At 41.4% G+C, this 14,485-nt stretch overlaps 1 protein-coding gene across 1 annotated transcript in view; it reads right to left on the reverse strand.

The window, feature by feature from the left end:
- Positions 1-3,628, reverse strand: part of PIP5K1B (phosphatidylinositol-4-phosphate 5-kinase type 1 beta) — a 453,566-nt gene extending 449,938 nt beyond the window's left edge. The window contains exon 1 of the mRNA XM_028493901.2: positions 3,515-3,628. The gene's annotated coding sequence lies outside the window, so the exon portion shown is untranslated. The remainder of the gene's footprint in view (positions 1-3,514) is intronic.
- Positions 3,629-14,485: the final 10,857 nt, after the last annotated feature.

Consider the following 14,485-nt stretch of genomic DNA (forward strand, 5'->3'; position numbering starts at 1 on the left):
GCTCTTACCTACCTTCACCAATTGTTAACATTTTATCATATTTGCTTTATCTCTCTGTATACAAATATACATATTAATATTACTGTCAGCAACTGCTATAGGCTGAATGTTTATGCCTCCCTCTCCCCCAATTCATATTAGGTTGGCCAAAGGGCTCGTTCGGTTTTCCATAAGATGTTACCCAAAATCCAAACGAACTTTTTGGTCAACCCAATATGTTGAAATTCTAACCCCCAATGTGATGGTATTGAGGTGGGACCTTTGGGAGGTGATTAGGTCATGAAGGCAGAGCCCTCATGATTAGGAGTAGTGCCCTTATAAGAAGACCTAAATAGACATTTCTCCAAAGAAGACATACAGATGGCCAAGAGCCACATGAAAAGATGCTCAACATCGTTAATTATTAGAGAAATGCAAATCAGAGCTGCAATGAGATATCACCTTATACCAGTCAGAATGGTCATCATCAAAAAGTCTACAAATAAATGCTGGAGAGGGTGTGGAGAAAAGGGAACCCTCTTGCACTGTTGGTGGGAATGTAAATTGGTACAACCACTATGGAGAACAGTGTGGAGGTTCCTTAAAAAACTAAAAAAAGAGTTGCTGTATGATCCAGCAATCCCACTCCTGGGCATATATTGGCAAAGAGGAAAGCTCAAATTTGAAAAGATGCATGCACCCCAATGTTCATAGCACTATTTACAATAGCCAGGACATGGAAGCAACCTAAGTGTCCACCAACAGATGAATGGATAAAGAAGATGTGGTATATACATATATAATGGAATACTACTCAGTCATAAAAAAGAATGAAATAGTGCCATTTGCAGCAACGTGGATGGACCTGGAGATTATCATACTAAGTGAAGTAAGTCAGACAAAGACAAATAGCATATGATACCGATTATATGTGGCATCTAAAAAAACTGATATGAACGAACTTATTTACAAAACAGAAACAGAGTCACAGACTTAGAGAATGAACTTATGGTTACCAGGGGGAAGTGTGAGGGAGAGGGATAGATCAAGAGATTGAGATTGACATGTACACACTGCTATATTTAAAATAGATAACCAACAAGGACCTACTGTACAGCACAGGGGACTCTGCTCAATATTCTGTAATAACCTAAATGGGAAAAGAACTTGAAAAAGAGTAGATACATGTATATGTATAACTGAATCACTTTGCTGTACAACTGAAACTAACACAATGTTGTTAATCAACTATACTCCAATATAAAATAAAAAATTTTTTTAAAGTATTCACAAAAAAAATTATAGAAAAAAGAGACCCCACAGAGCTCCCTTGACCCTTCCCCCAATTTGAGGATACAAGGAGAAGCCAACAACCTAGAAGAGGGCCCTCACTCAAATGTGCACAATGACCTTGGACTTCTAGGCTCTAGAACTGTGAGAAATATGATTCTGTTGTTCATAAGTCACCCAGTCTGTTGTATTTCGTGATAGCAACCCTTATGGACTAAGGCAGGAAATATCAATGTTCGAGGTAAGTTATAGACATTGTGATTCTTTCCACATAAACATATGGGCAAGTGTCTCCTAAGAATGAGGGCACAGTATAATCCAATTTAGGACACTTAACAATGATGTAATACTATTACTGAACACAATCATATTCAGATTTTGCCATATTTCTAATATTGTCCTTTATAACATGTTCTCCCAATCTAGGATTGCATATTTACACTTAGATGTCATGTTTCTTTAGTCTCTTTTATTTCAGAATGGTGCCTGAGCCTTTGTCTTTTACAATACTGATATTCTTGAAGAGTACAGGCCAGTGGTTTTCTGGCAGGTTTTTTTTTTTTTTTTTTTTTTTTTTTGCATTTCGCGGGCCTCTCACTGCTGTGACCTCTCCCGTTGCGGAGCACAGGCTTCGGACGTGCAGGCTCGGCGGCCATGGCTCACGGGCCCAGCCGCTCCGCGGCATGTGGGATCTTCCCGGACCGGGGCACGAACCCGCGTCCCCTGCATCGGCAGGCGGACTCTCCACCACTGCGCCACCAGGGAAGCCCCTCTAGTAGGTTTTTTGATTTGGGTTTGTTTGGTGTTTCCTTTGGACAAGATTCAAATTATGTACATGCTGTGTCCTTCTCAGCACATCACAGTAAGAGGCACCTGTTGTCAATTTGTTCCATTATTGGTGACATTGACTTTGATCATGTGGTTAAAGTGGTACCCAGATGATTTCTCCACTTTATGGGATACTTGCCCTTTTCATAATCAGTAAATAATCAATGAGTAGACATTGGTATTGTCACCCAGATTTCTTCACTCTAAAGGTAATTTTTCCCTTTGTTGTAATAAATAATCTATGGAGAGATATTTTTAGACTGTGTAGATAGCTTGTTTACAAGGACACTGGCTTTAGCATCCACTGACAACCCTTGCCTGAATCAATTACAATATTACTATGGTGCATAGATACTTTTGGAAAAGGGAATATTGTAATATTGAGGTTTCTTCCCTGCAGCCTTTCCCCATTATTCCTCCTCTAACAAGAAGAGGGATGCCCCAGGCAAACCATTTGGGCCAAAATGACTAAAGGTCCCTGACAGCACCTTCTCCCCACCATTCCAAGGTTTGAGTTTGAGTTTGAGCTATGCCTGGAGGATGAGGCAGCCGTGGTGCAGCAACAAGAGCCTGAGACTGAGAGTCAGACGAGCAATGACCTGGCATCTCCACTTGGAGATTCCACGGGTTCCTCTAAATGAACACATCCTAAACTGAACTCCTTTGAGGAGAACACGCCCTCAAACCTGTGCCTCCCTCAGAGTTCTAATTTTAGTGAACATCACCACTATCTACCCAGTTGCACAAGCCAAAAATCTGGGCAGCATTCTCTAGTCCCAACTCTTCCTGACTCTCCACATCTAATTACCAACCATCCTGTGTGAGGATACCTTCCAAACATCCCCAAGAATTCATCCTCTTATTTCCAGCCCTATGGCACCACCTGGTCCAGGCTACCAGCATCTCTCACCTGCTCTTCTGCAACAGCCTCCTGACTGTCCCCCTGCCTCCAAGATTTTGTGAACTACAATCCATTCCTCTCACTTCATTCAGAGTGACCTTTCTGCAGTATAAATCTGATCATGTCCCGACCACCACAATAAACCCTTTGGTAGCTCCCCATTCCCTTAAGGATCATTTGGCTAAAGTGATAAGTCTCAACTCCCTAACATGGCATACAAGGCCCACAGCCTAGAGTTGGCCCACTTCACCAGTGATATGTTTCATCATGGAACCACCTCTTACTTATTGGCCTCACTTCTGGCCAGACAGACCAAGACAGGAACAAGGTAACATACTGTATATGAAATGTGTTCTTGAAAAAACATATGCATCTCCTCAATGTGCACACATAAAGCAATTTCTCCTCGGGAAATCATGGAAGCAGCTCTGACCCGGCCATTTACAAGACTCTGACTTTAGAAACCTGTCCCCCACCTGTGGATCCTCCTCCATAGTGGAAGAGAGAAGCACTCACCAGGAGAGGGTTCCTTAAGTTTGCACATCAGGGTCGATGAAGCCATTGAAAAATGGGCCACCAGAGGGCGCACCGTGACACCACAACAGGCTTCAGGAGGGATGGGTTCCACATTTATCTTGAAAGAAAAGATATTGGAAACATATTAGATATATTTATTTAGGCTTTCTGACTAACACATGCATCCCAAATCCCAGGGCAGCCACGTTCTTTTATTTTTGTGCCGTATCCATGGTTTCAGGACAAACATGCTAAGAAAAACCTTTCCCATCACTGAATAGAAAAGGAAATATGAAAGCTTGGGCTATTTTCTTCCTCCAAAAGTTAGACTACATTTTAAATAGTCTCTCCTTAGGAAAGAGCTCTTTTTAAAAAAAATTTATTTATTTATTTATTTTTAAACATCTTTATTGGAGTATAATTGCTTTACAATGGTGTGTTAGTTTCTGCTTTATAAAAAAGTGAATCAGCTATACATATACATATATCCCCATATCCCCTCCCTCTTGCGTCTCCCTCCCACCCTCCCTATCCCACCCCTCTAGGTGGTCACAAAGCACCGAACTGATCTCCCTGTGCTATGCGGCTGCTTCCCACTAGCTATCTTAGTTTTTTAAGGAACCTCCATACTGTTCTCCATAGAGGCTGTATCAATTTACATTCCCAACAACAGTGCAGGAGGGTTCCCTTAGGAAAGAACTCTTGATTCATTAAAGAAACGTCTAAAACTCTTCATGGCACATTATTCATAAATACTGGAAATTTCTTAATTTCCAGTATTTAGGATCAGGCAAAATGACAAAAAAATATGATTGATAGCTACCTCTTATTGAGTATTTACTATGTTCCCGATACTATGCTAAGAGTTTGATATGCATTATAAGTAAATATAAATATATGTAACTCACAGAATAAGCTTTAAAGGTAAGTATTATTATTCCTATTTTGCAAACGAGAAAACTGAGCCTCAGAGCACTTCAGTAACTTGTCTAAGATCACAAAATTGTGATTTGAATGCAAGACTATCGGAGGTCAAAGTCCATGTTCCTACTCAGTGAGCTCTGCATCTTGGAGACCTCTCATCTTTCTCCTAAAAGCCTACCATCTCCATTTCAGGACCTTCCTTCTTTCCTCTTTTCCTGCCATGAGTACACTTAAAATACTAGGTGTAACTCCAGCAGACATCTACCATACTCTAGACCCAAGCTGCCCCACTGTTTCCTAGACCATATCTTCTATCCCCAATCAAAAGTGGATTGTCCTGTGTCTCATTCCTTCAGGACTACTGATTCATGCTTAAGTACTTTTTGTGCCGCGTAGTCAGGCAGTCAACAAATACTGTTGAACTTCTCTGTGCTATACCAATATGGTTCCCACACATGGGGCTCAGTAAATGCTTGCTGGATAATGGATGGATGAATGAACACTAAAACATAGTTAGTGACAATAGAGGAAGTTTCAGGTAGGGGACAGAATATGAGTTTTGGAATAAAAAAGATTTGGATTCTGGCTCTTTCATTTGGGTGGTCCTTAAGTATGAAGTATTCACCAAATATTTCTGGCCACAGTCATTTCAGGCACTTGGTAATTCTATCTTGTATTGCTTAGTGTTTCCAAATTCCCAAAAGGCATCAGTCTTTGGGATTTGGGAATAAGAGATCAGAATTCCCAGGAATTCTGAAATCATAAATTATTCTGTATTTTTCATGACATTTTATTTACCTATATTTAAATAATAATGGGTAACCATAATAATGAACATTGAATCATTTTTCTGTGATAGGGTTATACTGCCAGAGGTTTTCTGTAAAAATGATATAATAATAAACGCATGGTTTATATAGTTATGAATCAATTTCTTGTGACAAGATTATATGTTTCAATAACGTACAAATAATCTCTCCCTTATAGAGACATTTGATAATAAAAATATTAAAAGAAGGGGAGAGACACAAGATAAACACTCAAGAAAATTATTATAAAAATGGAAAGTAACACAAATATTTCTATAAGGTATTGTTATTAAAATGAAAATTTAAAACACACAAAACATTAATTGCCTCACCAATTTTCTTTTGTGCCTTGACATTCGTTCAGTTGTTAGCAGTGCATCCAAAAGCAATTTCAAGTCAAGTGTTAGAGTACCTACTCCTTCATATAAGTTCATTTCCTTTTCTAATGATGAAAATTAAAAATATTTTTCTTTTCTTCTTGCCCTGGTTTTGATTTTGCTGTTGAAATTGATATGGCTTTTGCTAATTCAGATTTTTGTTCAGTTTCTGATTTCCTGTCAGAGTGTTCCACAACAATTTTCCCATCATCAGCTCTTTGCGTTTCTTTCAGCTAAAGTATTTACAAAGAACTGTAGCCTAGAGGGAATATTCAAACACTGGAAAACACCAGTGAACGTTACTGGGTTGTGTTCAAATAACATAACTTTAAGATCTACTAGCAAAGTTAATAGCACTAAATGGGAGCGTGTGTTGAATGTTTCCAAAGCTTATTTCTTAGAGCATCACTCAAGGGATTTGGATGAGGTATATATGAAGCATACAAATTTATTGATATTTATTTGAAAGAATGCCTCACCCAGCAGACATGGCCATGAATACACACTTAAAATATGGCAACAGCTGCTAGCAAGACTGCCTGATTAGATGGTCTTGGCTTTTAGGGTGTTCCTGTCCCTGTTCCTGGAAAAGTCAACCTTAACCTTTGATTCTGCACATCAGTGTTTCTTGGTCTTGCTTTCAACTTGACATGAGTGAATCCCTTGAACCAGTAACATCTCTATGTTGCTTCTTTATGGTTTAATTCTTTTAGGAGAATCACAATTTTTTCCTGTTTTCCCAGTTTCTTGACTGAATTGTATTGGGACTTGGGATTTGGAAAAACAAACACATTTCTAGAAAAATTCCAAGAAGGCATTTACTCATGGAAATAGCACCATGGCCTTCATAAGTGACGTGCAACATGTGGTGGGCTTTGACCAATGAACATGCTACTTCCAGGCGGCAACTGTGACAACTGTGATGAGATTTGCCACACTCCTTCTGCTGCACTAATCATAGAAGCACATGTTGAATTAGAACCTCCAGAACCAGGGTCCCTGAGTGACTGTGATAAGCAGAGCCCACTGACAACTCGTGATATCCATGAGAAACTTTGGTGAGATTTTGGGGTCGTCACTATAGCGTAAGCAAAACCTACAGTGACGGTCTCTCATATGTTGGGTAAATTACTTACCCTCTCTGTGTCTCAGTTCCCTTATTTAAAAAGAGAAGTTTCTATTTCAGGATTTTATTTTTGTTTTTGGTAAGGACTAAACAAGATAAGCACATGGAAAGCCTCTAATACAATGTCTAATATATAGTAGATGCTCAGTACATGCTTCCCGTGCAAAGGGACAAAGAGAATACCTTAGAAAATGATCATATAAAAAAATTAGAAGTCAGAGTGGCATCAGACTTCCCAAATGCAACACTGGAAGCTAGAGGTATCAAAGGAGCAACGCCTTCAAAACTATGAAAGGGAAGTCTTTACCCAGCCAAACTATCAAGTAAGGATGAGGGTAGAATACAGCCATTTTCACAAAATATTTTATAGTCTATGCACCCTTCCTCAGAAAGTATTCCACCGCAATGAGTAAGATATTCATCCAAGAAGAATACACAGGATTAGGAGACAGAGGAATCCAACCCAAGATAGAGAGAATCCGTTGAAGGGCATCCCCAGCTTGATGTCTGGGCAGAGCCTCGAGAGCATTGGCCAGCTTGGAGCAGGAGGATGGGTCTGCAGGGGAGCCCTAAACAGGAACAATATTAAACTGGTGGGAAACTTGATGTATGTGGAAAATAGTACTAGAGGGGGAGTACATTTTATTGGGAAGAATTAATGACAGTACCTGGATAACTGAGGGCATCTAAAAATATAAGGCAGTTGTTAACTCTAAGAACAAGAAAATGTTGAAAAAGGATATCATAATTATTACTTGACTTGGCAGGCAAGAATATTTACATGGTTGTACTCATTTTTTTTGCTGATTATTGATCTAATCAGAAATTTTATAATAACTGCCAAATATAGGTGGGAAGGGAGGAGAAATTGGGGACGTACTAAATCTTCATCTTGCAAATTAGGAAATCAATAGATGATGCATAAAGTAGGTAAATCAAGAAATCACTATGAGTAGATTATTTAAAAACATAGAGGCACGTGCCAGAGGAGCCACACAACAGATCTGGACGTGGTTACTTCTGAGGAGATGCATTCAGGGATGGAGACCACTTACGGCAACAGCTGCTAGCAAGGCTGCCTGATTAGACGGTTTTGGCCTCTGGGGTGCCCTTGTCCCGGTTCCTGGATAAGTCAACCTTAACCTTTGATTCTGCACATCAGCATTTTTTAGACTTGCTTTCAACTTGACACGAGTGAATCCTTTGAACCAGTAACATCTCTATGTTGATTCTATGGTTTATGTTTCCAGTTACAAATTGGGTAGTGCAGTTTGACTCTTTTATTTCAGAGCAATATGTGTCCATATTTTAAGGATTAGTTACTGTGTAAATACTAATAAATAGTCTTAATATTTACGTGAAGCCCTGAGTTCAAGTCCTGAGTCAACCACGCCAGCAAGGACTCAGGTAAGTCCTTGCACCTCTGAGTCTGCTTCCCCATCTGTAGGCGGGAGGTTTGAATTTATTATCTATGATCTCTGAAATCTCAAATGAGCTATTACCAAAACGCAAACTTGTAAAATACCTTGTAACACTTGGAAAAAGACAACTCCTTATTTTCACAGGTGCAGTTCTTTTTCATAGATAAAATACTAAAACACACCAAAACACTCTAGGTTAAAAAAAAGAAAGAAAGGAGTACAAAGCTCTGACATACTGGCCATGTTTTGTCATGTATCATTTTCAATAGCCTGGCAAGCTTTGTAAGAGATCCATTTTCAGTCTATGCAATGTGGATAAAAAAATAAATATGACCTTGAGTGTTCTCATTTTCACATGCCCCATTCCCCACCCCCCATCTCAGGACAGTTTCAATAGTTCTCGAACCAGAATTTGGTGTCCAGATAAGCCACCAAGAATAATCTTCCCCCTGGAGAGATCCCTGTGTGTTCCTTGCAGGCATAAGATGCCCTGTGTAGAACTAATGAAGCGGATAGTTCAGAAATTTTCATTGGATAGAATTTCTTCTCCACCTCTCCTCAAGTTCCCATGAGCCAGTTGCCTCACTGTGCTAAACCAGCAAAGAGCTCAACATTTCCAGAGGAAAGATAAATCAAAGTCACAGCTACTCCCAGACAGAGCATTCTCCCCAGTGTCCACTTCCTGCTGCTTTTTCTTGCTTCCCTCTCTCCTCCTCCTTTCTACCGCCCACACCATCCTTCGCAGAGAGCGAGGTTCTGGCGATCTCCCTTGGTCTCTCAGGCACGATTTGTTCTCCTCCAGAGTCAGAGCTCGCTGTCCCAGCACCGGGTGGTCCGGCGGTGAACAGGTGAAGTGAGCCGGGTATCATTTCCCAAAAACCATTTATTTATTTGTTTATTTTTGGCAAGAGTAAGCACCTGTCATCTGCCTCCATCAAAACCTTGATTCAGGGCTTCCCTGATGGCGCAGGGGTTAAGAATCCGCCTACCAGTGCAGGGGACACAGGTTCGAGCCCTGGTCTGAGAAGATCCCACATGCCGCGGAGCAACTAAGCCCATGCGCCACAACTACTGAGCCTGCGCTCTACAGCCCGCAGGCCACAACGACTGAGCCCACGCGCCACAACTACTGAAGCCCGCGCGCCTAGAGCCCGTGCTCCGCAAAGAGAAGCCACCACAATGAGAAGCCTGCGCACCGCATCGAAGAGTAGCCTCCGCTCGCCACAGCTAGAGGAAGCCCGCGCATAGCAATGAAGACCCAACACAGCCAAAAATATAAATAAATAAATAAAATTTTTAAAGTAATAATTTAATGGAGAGTTATTTAGAATTCAGCCCTTCATGAGGCTACAACAGACTTAACGCTTGCTCGCCTTCAACGTGGTCTAAATATCAAAACTATATAAACACACCCACAAACGCAGGCATACATGCACACACTCAAAGAACATGGAAAATTCAGATAATCAGTTACTTGATTCTGAGAAAACATAGGTCTAGATTTTCTTACCGTACTTTCTCTTTTCTTCCCTGTTCCTCCTCTGGCTCCTCCATGCTCCGCAATCTCACCCTTCACATTCGTTCCTCAGGAATCATCCTGGAGCCACCTTTTCTGTCTTTCACCTAAAGTGATTACATTCAGCCCTGTGGCTCTACCTGTTGATGTTGCCCAAACATCCATCTCCTGGCCCGCGCGCAGCAACGAAGACCCAGCGCAGCCATAAATAAATAAATTTATTTTAAAAAACTTTGATTCAGAGAAGTGAGAATGACAGCCCCAGACTCCTGGCCTCAGGGCACTTGGTTAATTTCTGTGCTCCAAGTCCAAGGTGAGGGAGAGAAGGATTTCCTGGGCAAGGGTCAGAGGTGCATGCACAGGCAACTGCTCCTCTCCCAGCTTCTCCACTGGATTATGTGGAGGTGAGGTTTGTCACACCCTGCATACACCAGCTCACTGAGTGCCTTAAACAGATTTATCCCCATTTTACAAGTAAAGAAACTGAGGCAGAGGGAGGGGAAGCAGCTCGCCCAAATTTGCACAACCAGGAGTTGGTGGAGGCAGATATGAACTGAGGTCTGTGTTACCCTAAAGCCGGTGTCTTTTCCCCTTGGGCTGCCTCTCCGTCTCCCTGATGGCACTGCCTGCCCTGTGCTCCCAAGACCGGGCTGGAGGTGGAGATTGGGCCAGATGCAGGGGTCAGGTTTGGCTGGGTTTGAGAGCAGCTCAGAGGTTTAGTGACAATGTAGGTTGCCGTGAAATGTCTCGGCTGTTGAATGTCTTCCCTCAGTTTTGGTCAACTTTGGCCGTTCTGGGTCTCCTTCTTCCCTTTGAATCCCAGGTACGGACTGAGAAGTGGCCATAGGTGACACTTGGGACACACCAGAATTCCACTCTGACTTGGCCACGACATCAATGTGCTTAAGGGTCAAGCACAAGTTATCAGACATGTGGTCTGGGGGCATAGAGTGGCCTTGCTGCTCTTTAATTATCTACTTTTTCATGCCTTTCATTTCCGTTCCTCCATCTCTGTCTTCCTGCTTATAGGGGGTGGGGAGGGGCAAGGGTCTCTGTGTAACTCTCTTCCCTAGTCTGATCTACATTACCTTCTCGGCCCCCATGTTCTAAGGACTGGCTTAGAATTGGCTGCTCAACCCTCTGGGTTGGGAAAAGAACTAACTGGCACAGTCTTCCAGGCAGCAGGGGTAGCCCCTCAAAGCAGAGCTGCTGAAATCTCTGTGGGGCCTCTGGGTCCTCGTGATTCATGTAGATGCAGAGGCCCTGCCTTGGAGGCTACATCAGACAGATTCCAATCTCCATTGAATGCCCTGGCTTGGATCTTACATAATTACTCTTATAACTTACTTTTTAAAAAGCTCTGGTGACGGCTAAACATGTTTTATTTTAAAATGACATTTCTTGGGTAATTTTTTTGGTCAAATATTATATGTGCATTACAGAAAATTTAGGAAAGAAAAAAAGCAAAGCAGAAATAAGAAAAATAAATATTCACTGTAATCCCACCAACTGGAGATAATATTTAAGAATATATAGCATTTCATTCATTTTGGGGGGGTTGCCTATTATGTTCACTTTTATTTCTAAAAATGGAATCATATCACATTCACCACATTACCTAACAGCCCCTTCTCTGCTTTCTCCTTTGCCAGTAAACCCTGATTTTTTTCCAAATAGAGGACAGCCATGTGCCCGAGGGAAGGCTGGGACCTTCTCCAGCCTGAAGTAATGCAACTTAATTGGTCTAGGTCGTTCTGGATAATTCTACTTGTCTTGCCAGTGACTGGCTTGGGAATAAACATGTGACATTATTTTGGCCAGACAGGAAGGAAGTCTGTAGGGAGCTTCTGGGAAAAGTTCCTTTGCTCTTCCAAACAAAATTCCAGCATTGTTGCAGTGGTACCCTTACATTCATTTCTTACTTCCTTAGTTTAAACTCTGGGTTAAATGTCATGAACAATTTTGAAACTTTTAATACATATTCCAAATTGCCTAGGAGCCCCTATTGACATGGTTTGTACTAACAATTAAAAATTCTCCATGGAAGGTCTATTTTATCTTTCTTTACAGTGAGCTATCAAAAGAATCCTTATCAATAAATATTATTCCTACAAGTGCAGACTTATTTTCCAAAATGAGTTCCAATTACGCAAAGTTTGTCTTCAAATAAACATTAATACTTTATATTCTTCAACATTACATTAAATTCAAATTAGTAGAATCATATGAGGGTAGATCCCAGGGCCAAGTAAGGTCATATATTTGGGCTGATGGTGCTCAACTCTGGCTATACACTTGGGATGACCGGGGGACCTTTAAATAAAACCAAAGTCTTTATAGAGATATAGCTGATGTACAATATACTGTACATATAGTGAGCAATTTGATAAGTTTTAACATACATATACTTCCATGAAACCATCACCAAAATCAAGATAATAAACATATTTATCACCTCCAAACTGCAAGGCTCACTGTCGTTGGTGTTGTCTGGCATCCACTTACTTGGAAATGACTGTTTCACATATTTTGTCTGTTTTTTTAGTTGTCTCAGGCAGGAATAGGAAGGAAAATCCTCTCCCTGTTACTACATCTTAGACAGAAGCAGATATTCCCCACCTGGGGAGTTTTTGTAAAGCAATCTCTTGGTTCTACCCCAGAACAAATGAAGTATAATTGGGCGGGGGGGCTAAATAAACCATATTTATTTTTATTTTTTCATTAAGCTATAATTTACATGCAATAAAATTCATGCTTTTTAGTGTACGGTTTTGTGAATTTTGGCCAGTGTGTATACACTCATGAAACTATCACCACAGTCATAATATAGAACAATTCTACCCTCTCTTCCAAATTCTCCTACGCCCCTTTGTTGTCAATCCTCCCATCCCAACCACTAGCTCTTGGCAACCATTGATCCTACCCATCCCCTTAACATGAGTACACAGACCAGAGCAGATGTCTGAACAAGGGAGATTGGAGGATGAAAGGTCTAGTGTCAACAACACACATTTGCTCCTATGAAGGATCCCAGGAGCAGGCACACTTGGCCAAAGCTGTAGTTTAGCCTGATGAGCAGCTATGGTCTTCAACTGTGTTTCTTGGGACCAGAACGGCCATCATCATTGGGGTCAATTTAAGGCCTTATGAATACTGACTACCTCATGAATTTTAAGTGCCTCTTGGTCCCTCCATTCTTTCCTCTCTCTGTTCAGCATTTACATGCTCTGTATGCCCTATCATGTCCCCTGAGTCACCAACCTACCTATCCACACTTCCCATTTGTATTTCTTGTCTTCTGAAGCAGCAGGATTTTTCTTAAATAATACACAAATGCATATTATGTTGTGACACACATGAATGCCATCTTTCATGTGTTGCCATAGAAACAAAGATCAAGAACTGCCCCTCCACGTGAGGAGAGGTGTCACTTGGAGGATGTGAGACACAGGGATTGGATCCATGAAGACAAGAGTAGAGCAACATTGTAACTGTGGGAAATAACTGTGATAATTACAAGTTATCTGGTTTGGTTCTTGCAAGAGCCCTGTGAAGGGGCTATTCTTATTCCATTTTCCAGGTGAGGAACAAGCACAGAGAAAGGAAACAATTGGGCAAGGTGCTCAAAAGTGCCTAGTTCTTCTGGCTTCAGGTTCAGCCCTCTCTTTACATATTATAGTGGGGATTAAATCGTCCCCACCTTCTCAAGTTCTTTACAAAGATGAATGGTCCTAGGATAGCAAATAGTGTTTGGAGACAGGGTTGATGAGGTGAAAGGGAAGAATTCTCATGCTTTCCCCAGTGCATGTGGTCAGACTCGTGGAACACCAATGACCACATCCAAAGAAATTCTCTCTCTATTTGGCAGCTTCCCCTCATCCTGCAAAACCAATAAAGCTTATAAAGAATAAGCTGCTAGAGGTGAATGATCAGCTGAGAGGGGCAAAACTGGTGCTCAGCCACCTCAAACACCTGGGTTTAGGTGGTCCAGGGCTTAGATCTGAAATGTGGAAGTTGCTGTCAGCTGTTGGGTCTCAGCCCAAATTGAGAACTAAGGTTGAATATAACAACCTGTTTCAGACTTTCAGAATTCTCAGTCATAGACCAGCTTGGTGGATTACAGAGAAGCTTCCATTCACTTTGGAAGTCGACCTCCCTTCAGTCTCTTCCCATCTCTGTGCTGTAACTCCGGCCAGTGGCTCTCAAAGTGTGGTCCCTGGACCAGCAGTATCAGCACTACTTAGGAATCTCTTGTTCAATTGAGGTCAAATTTACATAATATCAAATTAACCATTTTAAAGTGTACAGTTCATCCTCATGTAGTACGTTCTCAGTGTTGTGCAACTATCCCCCTCTACCTAGTTCCAAAACATTTTCATCATTCCAAAAGGAAAGTCTGTCCCCATTAAGCAGTCACTCCTTGCTTCCCCTCCCCCAGCCCCTGGCAACTGCTCATCACTTTCTGTTTCTACAGATTTGCCTATTCTGGACATTTCATAGAAATGGAGTCATACAATACGTGACGTTTTGTGTCTGGCTTCTTTCACTTAGCATAACGTTCTTGAGGTTCATCCAGGTTGTAGCATGTGTTAGCACTTCATTCCTTTCTACGGTTCTAAGAACTTTTTAGAAATGCAAATTTCCTGCCTCACCCAGACCTAGTGTACCAGAAACTCTGAGGGTGGGGTCCAGCAACTAGTGTTTTCACAAGCCCTTTTGGTTACTTGAAGGCATCCTAGCGTTTAAGAACTCCTGATTTAGGAGATGTCAGCCTACGCTCTTTGACATAGAAGGAAGT

The sequence above is a fragment of the Physeter macrocephalus genome, chromosome 9 (genome assembly GCF_002837175.3).
Source record: "Physeter macrocephalus isolate SW-GA chromosome 9, ASM283717v5, whole genome shotgun sequence".
In the NCBI taxonomy this organism is placed as follows: Eukaryota; Metazoa; Chordata; class Mammalia; order Artiodactyla; family Physeteridae; genus Physeter; species Physeter macrocephalus.